The sequence below is a fragment of the Arachis hypogaea genome, chromosome 13, assembly GCF_003086295.3.
Source record: "Arachis hypogaea cultivar Tifrunner chromosome 13, arahy.Tifrunner.gnm2.J5K5, whole genome shotgun sequence".
NCBI lineage: Eukaryota > Viridiplantae > Streptophyta > Magnoliopsida > Fabales > Fabaceae > Arachis > Arachis hypogaea.
Window position 1 is genome coordinate 33,701,993 of NC_092048.1, and position 21,445 is coordinate 33,723,437.

At 43.6% G+C, this 21,445-nt stretch overlaps 1 non-coding gene across 1 annotated transcript; it reads left to right on the top strand.

Annotated features, from left to right (window-relative positions):
- The first annotated feature begins 1,768 nt into the window (after positions 1-1,768).
- LOC112739425 (small nucleolar RNA R71) lies at positions 1,769-1,876 on the top strand. The gene has a single exon (XR_003170362.1). It is a non-coding gene; the product is annotated as a small nucleolar RNA R71 (small nucleolar RNA).
- Positions 1,877-21,445: the final 19,569 nt, after the last annotated feature.

A 21,445-nucleotide genomic window follows, 5' to 3' on the forward strand; every position in this document is an offset into this window, starting at 1 on the left:
CATCACACTGGAAGATAGAACGATCTTCTGAGGGGTTGTCAATGACTCCATTCAGATTGAAGATTAATATGCGGCTATCTATTTCAAAGGAGTATGTTCCTGAAAAAGCATCCAATTTGAATTTTGATGTCTTCAGGAATGGTCTTCCAAGTAGGATTGATGATGGCTTATCTGAATCATTATGGGGCATCTCCAAGATATAAAAATTAGTGGAAAATGTGAGCCCTTTAATGTTCACCAAAACATCTTCAGCAACTCCAGCCACTGTAATAATGCTTTTATCTGCTAACACAAAACGAGCTGCCAACCTTTTTAAGGGAGGGAGCCTTAAAACATCATATATAGACAAAGGCATTATACTGACACATGCTCTTAAATCACACATGCAATCATAAATTACTATACCACCAATAGTACAACTAACTATGCAAGGACCTGGATCACTACATTTTTCAGGTAATCCTCCCATTAAAGCAGATATAGAACTACCTAAAGGAATAGTTTTTAATTCATTAATTTTATCTTTATGGATACATAAGTCTTTTAGAAACTTTGCATATTTAGGTACCTGCTGAATAACATCAAAAAGGGGAACAGTTACCTCAACCTTTTTGAATATTTCTACCATTTTAGGATCAGGTTCCAGCTGCTTCCTGGGCTTCCTTGCAAGTTGTGGAAATAGAATGGGAGTAGTGTTTTCTGTGGGGCCTGCGTCTTTTTGTGCTTCTTCCTGTGGTTGAGCTATCTCTTCTTCAGCTATGTCCTGTATGTCCTCTTCCTCTTCAACATCTTCGATTTCCACCACCTCTTCAGCTGAGGCGTATTCTGGTGAGCTTGGTTCCTCCTGATTCCTCTCCTGCAGTGTGGTTCCGGACCTCAGGGTGATGGCATTAATGCCTCCCTTCAGATTGGGTAATGGTTGAGAGGGGATTCCAGTGGTGCTTGAAGGTTGGTTACTGGAATTTTGTGTTGAACCAAGTTGTGTCAATAAAGCTTGTAGAGTAGAGGTGAAACCATTCAGACTGGCATTAATATTGTTTACGATGGTATTTTCCATGGCCAGTTGTCTTTTCTCAAAAGCTTGTAATAAATCTTCATTAGAAGATACAGAAGAATGAGTAAACTGAGAGGTTTGCTGCTGATTGTTCGGTGGTCCTTGGTTTTGCCTCAGGTGAGGTGCTCGGTACAATTAATTTTGCTGCCTGTTGTTGTTATTATTCCACCTCTGATTTCCCTGATTATCTCTGCCTCCCCTATTATTGTTGTCTCTCCAATTCTGGTTTGAATTGTCCTGCCATCCATGGTTATTATTTCCACTTTGATTGTACCCTTGGTTGGGGCGGTCATAGAAGTTATGAGTGGATGCCACCATGTTGTCTTCTTGTTGGAGCTGCGGGCATTCATCAGTGTAATGACTATAATCAGCACAAATTCTGCAAATTCTTTGTGGGACTAGTTGTTGGTTTTGCTGCGGTTGAGTTTGCTGAGCTTGTTGATTTAACTGCATTTGCTTCAGTAGGTTGGTCATTTCACAGATGCTTCGATTTAGAGCAGCAGTCTCTATGCCAGAAGATACTTCTGCGACGGCCCTTGAACGGCCTTGCTTTTGTCTGTGGTTCCGAGTAGATTCAGCTAAATCACTGATCAATTGCCAAGCTTCATCAGTAGTCTTGTACTTCTTCATAGACCCATTGCTGGCACTTTCCAATGTGGTCTTATCTTGGGGTCTCATACCTTGTGTGATATAGCTGAGTAGCACGATCTTGTCAATCATGTGGTGGGGGCATGCTTCTAGAAGATTATTGAAGCGCTCCCAGTATTCAAAGAGAGTCTCATTGTCGTCCTGAACAATTGTAGAGATATCCTTCCTCAGTTTATCAGTAACTTCATATGGAAAGAATTTCTCCAGAAACTCCTTTCTGAGTGTATCCCAGTTGGATACATTTGCTAGAGGTTGAGTGTAGTACCACTCTCTTGCTTTTCCCTCAAGAGAGAACGGAAAAGCTTTCAGCAGAATTGAAGTTTCATCAGTGCCATCACGCCTGACAGTAGAACAGGCTGCCTGGAAATCTCTCAAGTGCTTGATAGGCTCTTGAGCAGGTAGGCCATGAAACTTGGGCATCAAATTTAGCAGTGCGGTCTTTATTTCAAAATCCGTAGCTACCGCTGGATGATGCGCTTGAAACGGTTGCATTGTAAAATTAGGAGCTCCTTCCTCCTGAATGGTAACTCTTCTAGCTGCCATGTTTTTTGCACGTAAAACAACCAAATCAGTAGAACGGGGGCTGGTTTCTTCCTCAAATTCACTTTCAGATCCGCCTTCAGAGCGGGCTAACCTACGTTGTTCTCGCCTTATTCGTGAAATTCTTCTTTCAATTTCAGGATCGAATATTAGCAAGCGCAGATCAGGAAGTGAACGTGTCATTTGACGGAAGAAACATGCAGCTCATAGTAGCAAAATTAAATAAAATGCAAATAAATAAATTCTAATTAATAAAATTAGCACTCTATTGCAACTCCCCAGCAACGGCGCCAAAAATTGATGGGAAGCAGAAGCTGGTGAATTAAAAATTTATTAAAATAGTTACATTGCAAGTATAGTTCTTAACTCACCGAAAATCTGCCTATCAATTTAGAAATATGTCACAGAGAGTTTAAATTAAAATTACTGGGAGTTTTAAATCCCAGGTCGTCTCCCAACGAGTTGCAGAGAAGTGTGCTGTTTTATTAATCAGATGTTCCAAGAAGTTGAGCTAAGTAAATTGGAATTTAAATTGAGAAATTTTAAATAATATAAATAAAAGCCTTGACTGGGAATTGATTAGTTAGAATCTCTATCATTGATGGAGTGATTTTTAAGATTGATTTATAATTAACGGTTACTCTGTTTGGTTATCCTTTACTAGGTAAGGGAAAGTTAAACAAGTTGGACTGCCAGATCTATTCACGAGTTACAACCCACTTAGTTCAAAGGGATTGACGTTGGTGACAGGATAGCAATCCAACATTTAACCCAACTATAAAATTCTCCTTCAATCCTTCCAACTCAAGAATTCCTTTTAATCAACTCCCTATCAAGTAATGGAACTACTCACGCATTGTAAATAAAGAATCCATGGCACATAAAAGGGAATTAAAAGAAGACATGATTATTGGAATTGAAATTGAATTAAAGAGAAATAATCCTTGCATTAATTAATAATAAAAGTATCTGAATGACAAAATTGAACATAACAAAGAACATGGAAGATTAAAACCAAGTTAAGAGAACAAACTAGAATGATGAAGTCTTGATGAGGAAATAACTCTTCTCAATGTTCTAATGCTAAGACCAATTGAAAATTAAAATCCTAAAAACTAGAGAGAAAAAACCTAAGAGAGTGAAAAACTAGATCTAAAAAAACTACTGAATGAATGTGTGTGTTGTTTCTGCATATTCTCTGACTCTAGTCTGCTGTTCCGGGCCGAAAACTGGGCCGAAATAAGGTCCAAAATTGCCCCCATCGAATTCTGCAGATTATGCAGATCGCGCATGTCACGCGATCGCATCGTCCATGCGGACGCGTCGCTTGCGCTTTTTCCTCTCCACGCGTTCGCGTCGTCCACGCTACCGCGTCGCTAGCGCTTTCCAATCCGCGCGGCCGCGCAAGCCATGCGGCCGCGTCACTGCGATTTGTGCTCCTTCGCGCGGTCGCGTGAGCCATGCGACCGCGTCACTTCTCGCTGGTTATCTCCTCAAATTCTTGTGTTCCTTCCATTTTTGCTAGCTTCCTCTCCGATCTCCATCTCATTCATGCCCTATAAGGCCTGAAACACTTGACACACAGATCACGGCATCGAATGGAATAAAGGAGAATTAAAAGTAAATAATTAAAGTCTCTAGGAAGCAATTTTCAAACATGTACTGAATTTAGGAAGGAAATCTAAATGCATGCTAAATTGATGAATAAGTGGGCAAGGATCATGACAAAACCACACAATTAAACATAATATAAACCATAAAATAGTGGTTTATCATGTGCCGACCTCTAACACAAGGGAAGTTTTAGAGGAAGTACATAGCGGTATTTGTGGCAATCATCTCGGGGCACAAGCTCTCACCAAAAAGGTACTTCGGGCGGGATTTTACTGGCCAACTCTACAAAAGGAAGCTACAGAATTTGTAAAGACATGTCCCCCATGCCAGAAACATGCCAACTTTCACATCGCCCCGCCAGAAGAGCTCATCAGCGTAACTTCACCTTGGCCATTTGCAAAATGGGGACTCGATCTTCTCGGACCCTTTCCCCAGGGATCAGAACAAGTCAAATTCCTCATAGTCAGAGTAGACTATTTCACAAAGTGGATTGAGGCAGAGCTCCTAACCAACGCCACTGCTCAAAAAAGCCGAAAATTCCTATATAGGAACATTGTCACGAGGTTTGGGGTTCCATACTCCATCACCACAGACAATGGCACTCAATTCACAGATGCAGGCTTCAGGAAATTAGTAGCCGACTTGAACATAAAGCACCAGTTCACCTCCGTCGAACATCCTCAAGCCAATGGGCAAGCCGAAGCTGCCAACAAAGTCATATTGGCTGGGTTGAAACGGAGACTGCAAGATGCGAAGGGAGCTTGGGCTGAAGAACTTCGACAGGTCCTATGGGCATATCGAACTATGCCACATTCCACCACAAATGAATCACCGTTCCGATTAGCGTACGGAGTGGAGGCAATAATCCCAGTAGAGGTCGAGGAAGGGTCGCCTAGAGTAGTCCACTACAATGAAATAGCCAACTCTCAACTCTAAAGAGAAGAACTCGACCTACTTCCAGAAATCCAAGAAAGAGCTCGGATCAGGGAAGAAGCGCTAAAGCGCCGAATGGCTTCAAGATATAATCAAAAGGTAGTGCCAAGAGGTTTCGCGGAGAATGATCTCATCCTAATCCGAAATGATATTGGAACAACTCGATCCGGAGAAGGAAAGTTGGCAGCAAACTGGAAAGGACCCTACCGAGTCATAGAAGTACTTGGGAAGGGCTACTACAGACTGTCCGAACTCGAGGGATGAGAGCTTCCCAAATCGTGGCACGCCTGCAACCTAAGAAGGTACTATAGCTAGAGAAGGTAAAAGATCTCATCATAGGATGCACTCTTTTTCCTGAAAAGGTTTTTTAATGAGGCACCAAGTTGAGATCCAGATATTATCCGACTTAAAAGGATGAAAAAACTCCAACATGTATATATTTGCACTTTCCTTTGAACAAAATATATTTTAGATATTCTACAAATTCTCAAGACGCATTAATCTGAAGCATTCATCGTCCGATTATAAAGCAACAGATCGGCAGAAAGTGAAAAATAGATTCACTGCACGATCACGATAAAAGACCAATAAAGATGAAAACGCGATTCATCTAAAGGTCAACCAAAGAAAGACAGAAACCACCTTCTACAAATCGGCAAAGATAAACATAGAATAATGCAAGAAGTTATCGAAAGTGATCCAAAAAAAGAACCTGACGAGGTTTTATGGCTTGCTAAATAATAACTTAAAGACTGGCCGACGTTGAGAAGTCGGACCAAGTCTACCCAAGTTATCAGCGAATCCCTGGAAAGAGGTCTGGCCAACCCTATAAAAGAGGAATTGCTATAACTTAGAAGAGATCGACATAAAGAAGTCGGTCTCCTACGAAAAACAAGTTATAAAAGTAATCCCTGAAAGAGACCTGACAAAGGTCCAAGAAAGAGGATTACAAAAATAACTTAGAAGGGCCCGACATGACAAAGTCGGCCCAAAACAAAACAAGTTATAAAAGTAATCCCTGAAAGAGACCTGACAAGGGTCCAAGAAAGAGGATTACAAAAATAACTTAGAAGGGCCTGACATGACAAAGTCGGCCCAAAACAAAACAAGTTATAAAAGTAATCCCTGAAAGAGACCTGACAAGGGTCCAAGAAAGAGGATTACAAAAATAACTTAGAAGGGCCCGACATGACAAAGTCGGCCCAAAACAAAACAAGTTATAAAAGTAATCCCTGAAAGAGACCTGACAAGGGTCCAAGAAAGAGGATTACAAAAATAACTTAGAAAGAGGACGATGTAAAGAAGTCGACCTCCTATGAAAAGTTATAAAAATAATCCCTGAAAGAGACCTGACAAGGGTCCAAGAAAGAGGATTACAAAAATAACTTAGAAAAAGGACGACATAAAGAAGTCGACCTCCTATGAACAGTTATAAAAGTAGTCCCTGAAAGAGACCTAACAAATGGTCCAAGAAAGAGGATTACGAAATAGCTTAGAAGAGATCGACATGACGAAGCCGGTCTACTACAAAAATAACTTGGAAAAGGACAATGTAAAGAAATCGGTTATGGATAAATACAAGTAAGAGCAAGCAAATCGAAATACGAATCGGATCCACGCATCTACGACCTCCAAGTACAACGCAGTTCAAAGAGGTCGAGCAGCAAGGCTTCAGTATTCTAAAACCCAGAAAGGTGCCAAGACAAGTGTAAACATGCATGCTATAGAATATTATAAAGCTTTAGGGTCAAGCCTAAAAGCTTGAAAGCTACTTGTTTTTTTAAAAAAAAAGTTGCTAAACAAGCAACCAAAAAGAGTACCAGCAGTCAGCAAAATATTCAACTATACAAAATAAAGAGTTTTAAAGCCCACAAGCCGGGCCAACTACGCAAATATCCAAAGAAAACTCAGCTAAAAATTAGAAGACTTTTTAGCAGCATCAGTCTGGGGTGAAGGAGGGCGAGCCTGGAGAGGCACAGCATCCACGGTACCATCATTCCGGTTCAAGATCTGACAGTCCATATCAGAAACAGAATGACCAACCTCAACCGGAGGAATCGTAGAAGCGGGCACCTTGGCAGAAAGCACAGGGGGAGGATCAACATCATCATCATATTGGTCGTCGGGGATAACCTTACCATCCCTCACAACATTGTCCAAGCTAAAGAGAGTAAGGTCAACCTCAGGAGCAAGAACTTGAACTTCCTCTTTTAGATTATCATAGGCAGCGTTCACGCTGCCGACGAGGTGACCTTGAAGCTCAGAATAGTCTACTCGGGCAGACTCCAGCTCCTCCCTCAAACGCACCACCTCCCGATAAGATGTAACATAATTGTCCTTATGCCTTAATGCCGTGTCCTCGGCCAACCGCACAGAAGCTGCCAGAGCAAGGGAACTCGCCTTTTCGTTCTCCAGATCCTTCTCCAACTTGGTTACCTTTACCTCAAGCTCTTCCTTCAGGCCCTTCATCCGGTCGAACTCCTGTTTAGCCTCCTCCATAAATTCTTTGGTGGCATGGAGAGGAAGATTCTGAGCAGTTCGGTACAGGGCAGCCCCCATATATGCCATTTTAACACTGTTTCGGGTCATAAAATCCAGATGGCAAAGAATTGATACATCATCCATGGGGAGGGCACCGTAGGGACCGATTTGCTGATCTACGAACTCGATTGCATTAAAATCAGGGGCGTCAAGGTTAAAGGCCTCGATTGTTTTCTGTTTCTTGTTGGGAGGAGCACCAGAAGTAGCGGCAGAAGTCTGTGGAGGATCAGTTAGACGAACTCGAGGAGTGGGGATCACCTTCCTCGGCCCAGGAGAACTCGGCACGGGCGGCTTCACTAAAACTTGAGAAGATCCCTCTCTGGCCGCCTTGGCCGAGATATTTTGAGCAGCAGTAGCCTTCTTCGCCTTCTTGTAGGCCTTCATGGAATCATTATTTTTCGACATCTCTAAAAATTACAGAATCAACCATAGTGATGAGTCACTATCTAGAAGAAGCAAAACTAAGAAACAAGTACAGAAACAAGTCAGACAGTACCCAAAGCAGTTCGAACCAAAGATGGATCACTCAAAAATCTTTTTGTATCCAGATGGAGTGGTTCCCCCCACAAATCTTCAAGAACAACTACAAAAGCCCGCTCAACCTCATTAAGCATCTCCCATGTATAACGAGACACTCTCACATTCTTTTGCCACTCTAGAGGAAAAGCAGGCTCGTTATTCTCATCAAGAAAAAAGGGGCGGACCCCCTCAACAGCATAGACTCGGAAGAAATAATTCTTAAAATCTTTAAAAGACTCATCATACATGGCAAAAACTTTATGCCCCTGGGCCGATCTGAAAGAAACCCAGGAAGTTTTCTTTTTGGAAGAACCTTCGGGCTTGGCCGAGACAAAAAGATAGAGGAAAAGATTTTGAGAAGGTGTTATGCCTAACTCTTGGCAAAGCAGCTGAAATATCTTGGTAAAACCCCAGGAATTCGGATGAAGCTGGGATGGAGCAATGTTACATGACCACAACAAGTCGGTCTCAAAAGCAGTAAAAGGAAAAGTGACGTCCAACTGGCTGAAGAAATATTCATAAGCATAGAAGAAGGGACGCTCCCCCTCGACGGAAGTAGGAAAACAAGCCCTCTCATCAGAGTCAGGAGCTACAAGCTCATAATCCCTCTCCCGAGCACTGTTACCACAAATCCTATGACGTTTTCTCAGCTCTACACAAAATTCAGCATCCACGACAGAGACACACATTAGGACAAGGGAGTCCAGCCAATCGGACATCCCCTCGGGAACTTTGGAAGACATCTCTACAACGTTATTGCGAGAAGACATGAGGCCAACTAATCCTACAAAAAGAAAAGAAGATTGGATTACTAAAAAACATCTCGGAGGAAGGGCAAAGCAACTCGACTAATATGATACAGACGAACAAACAGAAAAGGAAAACCCCAAGACTCAAACCAAAGTCCTGGGGCATCCTTTGGAGGCAGTGGCAAAGCAAGGTTTCAGGAAAATCTACAGCTTACGTCCCGGCATTTCCCAAACAAGAAAAGAAGATTTCAAGTAGACAAACGTTTTGAAAAAGGGAAGTGTTCATACCCTGGGTCGAGCTACCCGACCTGGGATGATTGGCGACAAAGCGACCGACCTCTTCAGGTCAGGCTACCCGACCTCTTCTCAAAGAGGTCGGCTAAATCAACCGAAGAGCCCAATAAAGGGCCCAAATAGAGGAACGCGACCCAAATCCAAAGGCGATCCAAGCCTATAGAGATAAAGGCGGTTCCCTTGAAGATAAGCTGACTTTACCTAAAATAAAGATAAAATAAGATAAAGATAACTAACTTATCTTATCAGAAAGGTCAGCCCCATCTACTATAAATACACTGGAGCACCCAGGTATAACTCATATTCTGATTCTACATAACACCTGTTTAATACCCATGCTAACTTAAGCATCGGAGTCTCTTGCAGGTACCCCCCACCCTTCGGTGATAGAGGATCAGCAGCACGTTCAGTCCAAGCAAGTCGGACGCACTAGCTCCGGCCGCCATTCACCAGCCGGACACATCGGTTCCGACCAGCGCAGAAGATCTTGTCTGAGATCGACCTACCGTTTCAGGTAACCCACGGAACAGGAAGTAAAAACACAAAAGTCATCTAAGCCACTATCTTTCTACAGTCTATCAGCAAAAAGCATCGTCGACATCAAAAATGCCAAGCAGAAAATCATCAAAGATATAACCTTTTTCAGAATCAAACAAAAACCATCATCGAAAGCACAAGCAGAAACGGTGATAACATGCAAAAGCCCTAAAAGCATCAAGCAACAGGAAAGGCGAAAAAATTCATACAAAAGATGAAGAAACTCCAAAACACACAACAATCAGGCGCAGTAAAAGCAGAAAGATCCAAACTTTCTCCAAGAAAAATCAAACTCGGACATAAAAAATGACAGAAGAGGAAAAATCGAACCTGGAAAATAGAAGAAAACCTCGAAAGAAAGCTGAAGAGCAAGAAGCGACAGAGCCACCCCTCGAACGGAAAAAATTTGCCGGAAGAAGACGAAGGGTGAAATCCAGAATCACTCCTTTTCCACAGAAAGCGGTAGTAGAGCAGGCGTCACAGGAAGAAACTGTGAAACTCTAGGGAAAAACGGAAAATGAGAGTGTAAAGGAAGAAGTTACGAAGAGGAACGAAGAAGAGAAACCGTTTTTGATGGCAAAGTTCAAAATAAAAACCATGGGAAACGGGGCATTTGAAGTCAATTAATGAGGGTATTAAACCCTCGCACGTTCCCAAAGCGCCGATATAAAAGCGCGCGCTTTTAAAGGAAAACGTTCCACATTCAAAAAGGCTCTACAAAGAAAGGAATCGACAAAATTCTTGAGTTCGGCTTCACTAGAGAAGGACCGAAGTCAAGGACTCGACCTCAGCAAAAAAAGACCGAGCTCAAGCAGGGGCACTGTTCATACCCCGGGTCGAGCTATCCGACCTGGGATGATTGGCGACAAAGCGACCGACCTCTTAAGGTCAGGCTACCCGACCTCTTCTCAAAGAGGTCGGCCAAATCGACAGGAAAGCCCAATAAAGGGCCCAAATAGAGGAACACGACCCAAATCCAAAGGCTATCCAAGCCTATAGAGATAAAGGCGGTTCCCTTGAAGATAAGCTGACTTCACCCAAAATAAGATAAGATAAGATAAGATAACTAACTTATCTTATCAGAAAGGTTAGCCCACACTACTATAAATACACTGGAGCACCCAGGTATAACTCATACTCTGATTCTACAATAAACCTGCTTAATACCCTTGCTAACTTAAGCATCAGAGTCTCTTGCAGGTACCCCCACCCATCAGTGACCAAGGATCAGAAGTGCAGCCAATCCAACAAGTCGGACACAACAGCTCCGGCCGCCACCAGCCAGCCGGACACGTCATCTCCGACCAGTACAGAAGATCTCATCCGAGATTGACCTACAGTTTCAGGTGACCCTCGGAACACTCTCCATGCACCATCAATATCAAAGGGAGATGACATCTTGGATGTGATGACTGTTTCTAACCAAAATTTAGGATAGATGACCCTTATACTCAACTATCTTAAATTTGATGTCCTCCCTAAATATGAAAAAGAGGCTCGAAGACTCAAAAAGGGGGCAAAAAATTATACATTGGTCCACAATGTCCTATATAAAAGAGGCATATTAACACCTTTATTAAAGTACGTCCCGACCTCTAATACAAAGGAGGTCTTAAAGGAAGTATACAATGGCATATGTGGAAATCACTTAAGAGCCTGATCACTATCCAAGAAGGTGATCCGGGCCGGCTTCTTCTGCCGAGAAGCAGTCGAGTTCATTAAAAAGTGCCTGCCTTGCCAAAAGCATGCCAATTTTTATGTGGCACCTCCTGAAGAGCTTATTAGCGTCATCTTCCCATGGCCGTTTACAAAATGGGGACTCGATCTTCTCAGACCATTTTTTCAAGATCCAGGACAAGTCAAATACCTCATAGTGGGGATCAACTACTTCACTAAGTAGATCAAGGTGGAACCACTAGCAACCATCGCTGCCCAGAGAAGTAAGAAGTTTCTCTATAAAAATATTGTCACGAGGTTTGGAGTTCCCTACTCCATCACCACAGACAATGGGATGCAATTCACCGAGTCGACCTTCAAGAATTTGGTGACCAATTTCAAAATAAAACACCAATTCACATCGGTGGAATATTCTCAGGCTAATGAACAAGCTGAAACTACAAGCAAAGTCATATTAGCCGGATTGAAACACCGACTACAAGATGCAAAGGGAGCATGGACTGACGAGCTCCCTCAAGTCTTATGGGCATATCAGACAACCCCTCATTTCACAACCGGGAAATCACCTTTCCAACTTGCTTCCGAAATGGAAGCTATGATCCCATAGAAACTACTGAAGAGTCACTTAGGGTTGTATTCTACAATGAAGAGGCCAATACCCAAGCACAAAAGGAAGAGCTCGACTTCCTCCTAGAAGTCTGATAGAATGCTCGGATCAAAGAAAAAGCACTAAAACAAAGGATGACCCTAAGGTACAATCAGAAGCCCATCAAAAAAATTTTTGCCACAAACGACCTCATACTAATCCGAAATGACATCGGAGTTCAAAAGTCAGGCGAAGGGAAGCTAGCTGCAAATTGGAAAGGACCCTGCAAGATCGTCGAAGTTTTAGGAAAGGGCTACTACAAAGTGTTCGACCTGCAGGGGCGGGAACTCCCGAGGTCGTGGCACGCATGCAATCTGAAGAAATTCTACAGCTAGGTAGCATAACTTGTTTCCTGGTGTCCTCTTTTTCCAACCTTAAGATTTTTTCCCCTTAAAAAATGGTTTTTTCCGAAGGGGGTTTTAACGAGGCACTATAGCAAGGGTTAAGAGTAGTAAAAAATCCTTAGTAGAAAATTTATGTAAAGGAATTCTTCGTTTATAAAAATGATTTCATTTCTTCTTCAAAATTTTCCTATAAAAACACTTTAATTTAAACTCGATAAACTACGAAAATCATTGTCCAACCTAAAATGGTCGGCAAGATGAAGCGACGAGGTACAAGTTAATGTAAGAAGTTATATAAACAACTCATGACAACTGACCTTAGAATCAAGGCGGAATAAAAGCGAAGTGTAAAAGTAACTTAGTAAAGTATGATTAAATGAAGTCAGAACTTATAAAAGGAAAAACTATATAAGCAAGTAAACAGCCTTAAAAGTTGTCGAGGTATAGTCCCCAACTAAGTAGCTATATTAGCCAAGAGCTAGTTCGGAAAATAGTTATTGGAAGAGCCAAAATCATTATCAAAGTGAAGAAAGGTTCTTTATATTCTAAAAGTGTTTGAAAAACAACTTAAAAGCAAAAGTAATTTTGTCCAGAAAACTACTAACTATTACAAGTAAAGGATTAAGGTCCTCCCCAATCACGGCATCCGTGCAGGAGGGGTCGGAGGGTGAACAGAGACCGGCACAGCAGGAATGGCACCAAGTGGTGAAGGAGGGAGCTCGGTGCTAATAACTTCAGAAGGGACCTCGGGAGTCTGAGAGGTCTGGCCGAATTGAGCACCCAAAGATTTCGGGTCAAGCAAAGCCTTCTCCTGGTCATCTTCAGGGGCCAGGAAGATCTTCTCGTCCACCACAATATTATCTTGACAAAATAGAGAAAGATCGGCCACAGGAACAAGGATTTTGACTTGAGCCTTCAGGTTAGCAAACATCTCGTCCATCCCATGGGCCACAGACTTCTCAAGAAGAGCATATATTTCTTTGGCCTTCTCTAGGGCCTCTGAAGATCAAGCTTCTCCCCGCAAGCTTGGAAATACCTCTCATCCGCCTTCTTTTGGTAGCCGTAGCTGCCTCTGCCTTCTTTATCCGAGACCGAGCTTTCTCTAGGTCGGATGTTAGGCCGTCCCTCTCCTCCTCCAACTCCTTCTTAATTCTACTAAGCCTCTCCACCTCAACCCGGGTAGCCACTAGAGAGCCGTGAGTGGCACTGAGGGGAGTCTTCTGCAACTCTTTGGCCAAGGACGTACATACTTCCGCTATCCGAATTCAATTTCAGGCCATAAGTTGGAGATGATTCAGAATAGCCACATCATCCATGCTGATGCAACTATGAGGGAGAATATTTCTCTCACTCCAGGCAAGCTCGTCAAAACTTTTATCATAAATACTCCCCATCTTCAATAGTTTTTGCCTTTTGAGAGGAGGCTCTGAAGATGAGGGAGAAGGAGGAACAACAAAACTCTCTGGAGGGGAGTCGGGAGGGATGAACCGACTTGAGGGAGTAGGAATGATTTTCTTTTGGGACGAAGTATCCGAGTCCAATTTCTTTGGAGAATATCATACCGAGGTACCCCAAGTTTCCTTCTCTTGAATGCTTCGAGCCACGACGTTTTTTCTGGTCTAACGCAGTTGTTTCATTGTTACAGACTTCGGAGCCATGTTCTCAGCAAAACAAAATAAAAGGCACTGTTCCGAGGGTTACCTGAAACTGGAGGTCGATCTCGGATGAGATCTTCTGTACTGGTCGGAGATGGCGTGTCTGGCTGGCTGGTGGCGGCCGGAGATGTTGTGTCCGACTTGTTGGACTTGCTGCACTGCTGATCCTTGGTCACCGGAGGGTGGGGGGTACCTACAAGAGACTCCGATGCTTAAGTTAGCACGGGTATTAAGCAGGTTTTTTGTAGAATCAGAGTATGAGTTATACATGGGTGCTCCAGTATATTTATAATGGTGTGATAGTGACCTTTTTAGATAAGATAAGTTAGTTATCTTATCTTATCTTTATCTTTTGAGTTGAGGTCAGCTTATGTTCAAGGGAACCGCCCTTATCCTTCTAGGCTTTGGCTGCCTTTAGATTGGGTTGTGTCCCTCTATTTGGGCCCTTATTGGGCCTCTGTAGCGTTTTGGCCGAGCTCTTTGAGAAGAGGTCGGTCATTGGCCAAGCTCTTTGAGAAGAGGTCGGTCATTGGCCGAGCTCTTTAAGAAGAGGTCGGATAGTCTGACCTGAAGAGATCGGTCGGCTTGTCGCTAAACATCCCGGGTCGGACATCTTGACCCAGAGTATAAACAGTGCCCCTGCTTGAGTTCGATCTTTCCGTGAGATTGTGCTTTCAGAGCTTCGATCTCTTTGGAAGTCGTACTCAAGCATCTGTCTGGCTTGTTTCTTCATTGCTTTGCAATCTTTTGCAGATTTTCTAGAGGTTTGGTACTTCACAGTCCAACCTCTTTTGAGTAGTAGTGTGGGTTTTCTTCCCTTGCCTTCTGGATCGCGCCTTGCTTTAAGTTTGTGTTGACAACCTTCTGCTTTGGCGAAGTTATCCCTGTGACTTGATATCTGGACTTTTAGTGACTTGTCCAATGACTTTTTAGTGTTCTTTATATAGAACCTTTTTTAGTCTTGGATGACGTTTGTAGCCCTGTTTGAGATTGTGCCTTCTTTGAGTGGAGTTGTATCCCTTTTAGCTAAACATGTTTGAGCCTTAAGCTGTTTTCCAACCTTTTGGCTTGTTCTTTTTTGAGATCGTTCTTGCGCCTCTTCTTAGTTGACATCGACCTGTACGACTTTTCCCCTGCTTGAGTTCGGAGCTTTTGATCTCTTTGGGGAAGTCGCGCTCAAGCATCCTGACTTTGGTCGATCTTAAGTAGTTTCTCCTTGTGCAAGTTTGGTGTTGCCCCTTTTTTTAGTTTGCTGAGAGGTCTTTTCAGCCTTCTTCCGACTTTTTTATCTTCACTGCTCGGGCTTTTTAGTCATAATCCAACAACTTTTTAAGTAGTGTTCCGATGGGGAACCTTTTTATAGTTTGTTTGGATGACTTTTTAGCGCCGTCTTTGAGGTCGTGCTTTTTGCTTTTTAAGTAATGTCTTTTTTCAAGAATTTATACTTTTCAGCGAAGTACTTCTAGCTTTCCTCTGGCCGTTCGTGAGATGTCTTTGTCCCCTTTGTGGATCTTTGTAGAGTGTCGGTACTTTGTTGTCTGACCTCTTTTGATCACTTCTGGTTTTGTCCACTTTCTGCTTGGTTGAGGTGGTCCTTGGGGCTAACTTGTCCGAGGACTTTTTAGTGTTCTCGTAGAACACTTTTTAGTCATTCTGAACAATTTTGATAGCCTTGTCATGGAGCCATGGCTTTTTGGGCGAAGCTATGTCCCTTTTAGCGCATGCTTTTCGTTGGTCCGACACCTCGTGTCGATCCGAGCTGTAGCTTTCGCCGGTCCGACTTCTCTTATCGGTCCGATCTGTAGCTTTCGCCGGTCCGACTTCTTCTTGTCGGTCCAAGCTGTAGCTTTCGCCGGTCCTACTTTTCTTGTCGGTCCGAGCTGTAGCTTTCGTTGGTCCGACTTCTTCTTGTTGGTCTAAGCTGTAGCTTTCGTTGGTCCGACTTCTTCTTGTCGGGCTCTTCTAAGTTACTTTTGTAATCCTCTTTCTTGGACCTTGCTCAGGTCTCTTTCAGGGATTACTTTTGTAACTTTATGTTTTGGGACGACTTCATCATGTCGGGCCCTTCTAAGTTATTTTTGTAATCCTCTTTCTTGGACCTTGTTCAGGTCTCTTTCAGGGATTACTTTTATAACTTGTTTTTGTAGGAGACCGACTTCTTTATGTTGATCTCTTCTAAGTTATTTTGTAATCCTCTTTTTTGGACCTTTGTCAGGTCTCTTTCAGGGATTACTTTTATAACTTGTTTGTAGGAGGTCGACTTCTTCATGTCGTCCTCTTCTAAGTTATTTTTGTAATCCTCTTTCTTGGACCTTTGTCAGGTCTCTTTTAGGGATTACTTTTATAACTTGTTTTTGTAGGAGACCGACTTCGTTAGGTTGATCTCTTCTAAGTTATAGCAATTCCTCTTTTATAGGGTTGGCCAGACCTCTTTCCAGGGATTTGCTGATAACTTGGGTTGACTTGGTACGACTTCTTAACGTCAGCCAGTCTTTAAGTTATTATTTAGCAATCCATAAGACCTCGTCAGGTTCTTTTTTCGGATCACTTTCGATAACTTCTTTCATTATTCTGTGTTCATCTTTGCCGATTTGTAGAGGGTGGTTTCTTTCTTTGTTTGGTCGACCTTTAGATGAATCGCGTTTTCATCTCTATTGGTCTTTATCGTGATCGTGCAGTGAATCTGTTTTTCACTTTCCGCCGATCTGTTGCTTTATAATCGGACGATGAATGCTTCAGATTAATGCGTCTTGGTATAGCAGTAAATTTTGTTTTCACTTTGTCGACCTTTGTCGAAATCAAATGATGAATTCGGATTTCATCGTGGTCGGGCGGTGAAGTTGGTTTTCACCTTGCCGACTTGTCGCTTTTGTAATCGGACGATGAATTTGGTTTTTATCTTGCCGACTTTGTTGTGATCGGGCGGTGAATTTGGTGTTCACCTTGCCAACCTACCGTAGTCAGGCGTCTTGGTAGGAAACTTTTTAGAGAATCTGCAATCTTTTAAACAATAAAATGAAGATAAGAGTGTGTACATGTTAGTACTTACCTTTCTAGGTCGGGCAATCTTTTTGGATCTCGGTCTGGCACCCTTTTTAGATTGCAGGCATGCCATGACCTTGGTAGCTGTTGCCCCTCGAGTTCGGACAGTCTGTAGTAGCCTTTCCCAAGTACTTCTATGACTCGGTAGGGTCCTTTCTAGTTTGCTGCCAGCTTTCCTTCTCCAGGTCGAGTTGTTCCGATATCATTTCAGATTAGGATGAGATCGTTGTTGCTAGATTACCTTCCGATTGTATCTTGAGGCCATTTGACATTTTAACGCTTCCTCCCTAATCCGAGCTCTTTCTCGGACTTCTGGAAGTAGGTCGAGTTCTCCCCTTTGGATTTGGGAGTTGACCTCTTCATTGTAGAGGATCATTCTGGGGGATCCTTCTTTGATCTCTATTGGGATCATTGCCTCTATTCTGTAAGCTAATCAGGAAGGTAATTCCTTCGTGGTGAAGTGTGGAGTTGTCCGATATGCCCAGAAGACTTATGGGAGTTCTTCTGGTGGGGCTATAGGGAAGTTGGCATGCTTTTGATGTAAAGCTTTGACTTTGTATTTGGGTTTTTGCTCTGAAGAACTTTGGTTCTTTCTTTTGTTTGAGAGGTGTTCGGACTGTTTGGGTATAGATTGTCGACTTCTTTTCTCTGTGTTCTTGCCTTGTTGTTGCCTCCAAAGGGTGCCCTTGGACTTTCGTGCGAGTCCTGGGGTTTCCCTTTTACTGCCACGTCTGTCATTTGACGTTCTGCTATTATTGTCCGAGTTGTTTCCTTATTTGCCCGAGTTGTTTGGTAATGATCCCATAGTCGACCTATGTCTTTGAGATGTCTACTAAGATCCCGGACAGCATGTCTGATTAGCTGGATTTCATAGTTTTAATGCATGTTACTGTGGCTGACCCTGAGTACATCCCTTATACCGCCTTCGAGATTGACTCGTTGTGGTCTTGTAATGTAGCCTGGATGAGGCTTCTGTTATTGCCCCCTAATTTGGTGTTGGCTAGTTTTGAAAATGCATCAGCTCGGGCATTCTGCTCTCGAGGTATGTGTCGGACCTCATATCCCCGAATTGTCCGAGTTGTTGGTTTTGAAAGTGCATCAGCTCGGGCATTCTATGTATCGGACTTCATTTTCCCCGATTTGTTCGAGTTGTTGGTGCTGACTGGTTTTGTCCAGGGTCCCCCGAATTGTCTGATATGTTCTTTGGTTTTGTCCAGGGTCTCCCGAATTATCCGTGCTGTCTTCTGTAGGATTCTTCCAGCTAAGCTTGTTTTCTGTAGGATGCCTTTTATGGGCTGGTTGGTCCGAACTCTGATAGTGTGAGCTTTGAAAGTATGGGTGGAGTCGTTGAGAGGTGAGTACGAGGGCGTAGGTGAACTTTTTCTATCTTTTGATAGTTTAGTTCGGCCCCTTGTAGAGCTTTGCTGATGAAGTAGATGGGTTGTTGCCCACTTTCGTCTTCTCTGACTAGTGCTGAGGCTATTGCCCAACTTCCTACTGCGAGGTATAATATGAGTTCTTCACTTTCCCGAGGTCTGGTGAGAATGGGTGGTTGCCCCAAGAATTTTTGAAATCTCGGAAGGCTTGTTCGCATTCCGTTGTCCTTTTCAAACCTCTCTCTCTTCCTTAATATACCTCTTTGAGGTATCTTTCGCAAGATGATTTGGAGATCAAACCTCCTGCGAATCCTCCATTTATCATATGAACACGTCTCTTAGGGGGGTGAGGTAGACGTTCAACTTGTCCGACCTCTTTGGTGTGAGGTGGATGTTCCACTCGTCCGACCTCTTCGGTGTGTGGCAGACCTTTAACTCGCCCGACCTCTTTGGTGTGAGGTGGACCTTCAACTCGTCCGACCTCTTTGTTGTGAGGTGGACCTTCAACTCGTCCGACCTCTTTGTTGTGAGATGGACCTTCAACTCGTCCGACCTCTTTGGTGTGAGGTGGACCTTCAACTCGTCCGACCTCTTTGTTGTGAGGTGGACCTTCAACTCGTCCGACCTCTTTGGTGTGAGGTGGACCTTCAACTCGTCCGACCTCTTTGTTGTGAGGTGGACCTTCAACTCATCCAACCTCTTTCTTGTGAGGTGAACCTTCAACTCGTCTGACCTCTTTGTTGTGAAGTGGACCTTCAACTCGTCCGACCTCTTTTGTTTTTGATTGGGCGAGGTGGTGGGATCTTCTCAGTGTTGCATATTTCTCAGTAAACCTCCACAAGAGACACCCGAAGAGGGGTGTAATTACGGTATTTTCTAGGCTTCCCAGGTTGATCTTTTTTCTTGGACTCTTTATCTTTGTCCTGTGGTGGGTTAGGAGAATTCGGTTTCTGAGCTCTCTCCTAGTCGAGAGTTCTCCTCCATGTTGATGTATTTCTCTACCCGTTTCTGTACTTCGTTTAGAGATGTTAGGTGCTTCTTAGATATTGAGTGGCTAAAAGGTCCTCCTCATAGGCCATTGATGAGACCCATGATATCTGCTTCTGTTGGCAGACTTTGTATGTTCAGGCACGCTTTGTTGAATCTTTCAATGTAGTTGCGAAGACTTTCCCGATCTCCTTGCTTGATCCCTGGCAAGATTGGAGCGTGTTCGGCTTTATCCTTCTGGATGGAGAACGTGGCCAGGAACTTTTTTAGCAAGGTCGTCAAAACTTGTGATGGATTTTAGAGGCAAACTGTCGAACCACTTTATTGCTGTCTTCGTTAGGGTAGTCGGGAGGACTTTGCATCGAATGGCATCCGAGGCACTGGTGGGATACATTATGCTTCTGAAATTGCTGAGATGATGGCTTGGATTCGATGTGACATCGTACGGCGTCATGTCGGGAGCTTTAAAGTCCTTTGGGACTTTAGCTTTCATGATCTCCTTGGTGAAGGGATCTTTGTCCTTGTGGGAGTCGTCATCGTGACTGGGTTGAATGGTTTTGGCTTTGAGATCAGTCTCAGGCTTTTAGGAGCTTGTCCTCTAGCTCTCGTCGTTGCCTAGTTTCTCTCTGGAGGTTTCTCTCAGCTTCTTGTTCCAGCTGTTTAAGGCGATTCTGTTGCTTACGGATAGCTTCCAAAATTTCTGTGTTTGGGGGTTGTTTATCTTCCCTGTTTTGAGGTGTGTCTTTGGAGGTGGCGTCCGTGTCTTTGTGCGGCGTTCTGTCCTCTAAATCTGAGTTGTGGTCATTATCCTGTTCGTCCGCCATGGTGATGGGATGACTTCCAGGTTCTCCGGCAACGGCACCAATGTTCCGAGGGTTACCTGAAACTGGAGGTCGATCTCGGATGAGATCTTCTGTACTGGTCGGAGATGGCGTGTCCGGCTGGCTGGTGGCGGCTGGAGTTGTTGTGTCCAACTTGTTGGACTTGCTGCACTGCTGATCCTTGGTCACCGGAGGGTGGGGGTACTTGCAAGAGACTCCGATGCTTAAGTTAGCACGGGTATTAAGCAGGTTTTTTGTAGAATCAGAGTATGAGTTATACCTGGGTGCTCCGGTGTATTTATAATGGTGTGATAGTGACCTTTTTAGATAAGATAAGTTAGTTATCTTATCTTATCTTTATCTTTTGAGTTGAGGTCAGCTTATCTTCAAGGGAACTGCCCTTATCCTTCTAGGCTTTGGCTGCCTTTAGATTGGGCTGTGTCCCTCTATTTGGGCCCTTATTGGGCCTCTGTAGCGTTTTGGCCGAGCTCTTTGAGAAGAGGTCGGTCATTGGCCGAGCTCTTTGAGAAGAGGTCGGATAGTCTGACCTGAAGAGGTCGGTCGGCTTGTCGCTAAACATCCCGGGTCGGACATCTTGACCTAGGGTATGAACAGGCACCTTAGTCAACAAATCACAACTAAAAGTCACAAAGCTAAAGGTTGGAAAGCTACCTATCTTGGACCGGAGATGACCAGGGTCTCCTAGGAACCTTTTCGTATCTGTTCTGAGGGTTACCTGAAACTGTAGGTCGATCTCGGATGAGATCTTCTGTGCTGTTCGGCGCTGATGTGTCTGACTTGTGGGGGGTGGCCGGAGCCACCGCGTTCGACTTGTTAGACTGGTAATGCTGCTGATCCTTTGTCACCGGAGGATGGTGGTACCTGCAAGGGACTCCGATGCTTAAGTTAGCTAGGGTATTAAGCAGGTCTTTTGTAGAATCAGAGTATGAGTTATAACTGGGTGCTCCAGTGTATTTATAATAGTAGAGGATGACCTTTCTGGGGATAAGATAGTTATCTTATCTTATCTTATCTTTGAGTGAAGTCATCTTATCTTCAAGAGAACCGCCCTTATCTCTATAGGCTTGGGCTGCCTTTGGATTTGGGTCGTGTTCCTCTATCTGGGCCTTTATTGGGCTTTTCTGGCAATTTGGCCGAGCTCTTTGAGAAGAGGTCAGTCGCCTTGTCGCTAAACATCCCGAGTCGGACAGCTCGACCCAGGGTATGAACAGTGCCCCGGCTCAAGCTCGGTCTTTCTTTTGAGGTCGAGTCTTAGTTTTAGGACTTCGATCCTTCTCTGGTGAAGCCGAACTCGAGCATTTTGTCGACTTCTTCTTTGTAGAGTTCTCCTTTGAATGCGGAACGTTTTCTTTTGAATTTTTATTCTTTTGAAAACGCGCGTCTCCTTGCTTTGGGAATGCGTGAGGGTTTAATAACCTCATTAATTCTTTTAATGCTCCGTTTCTTC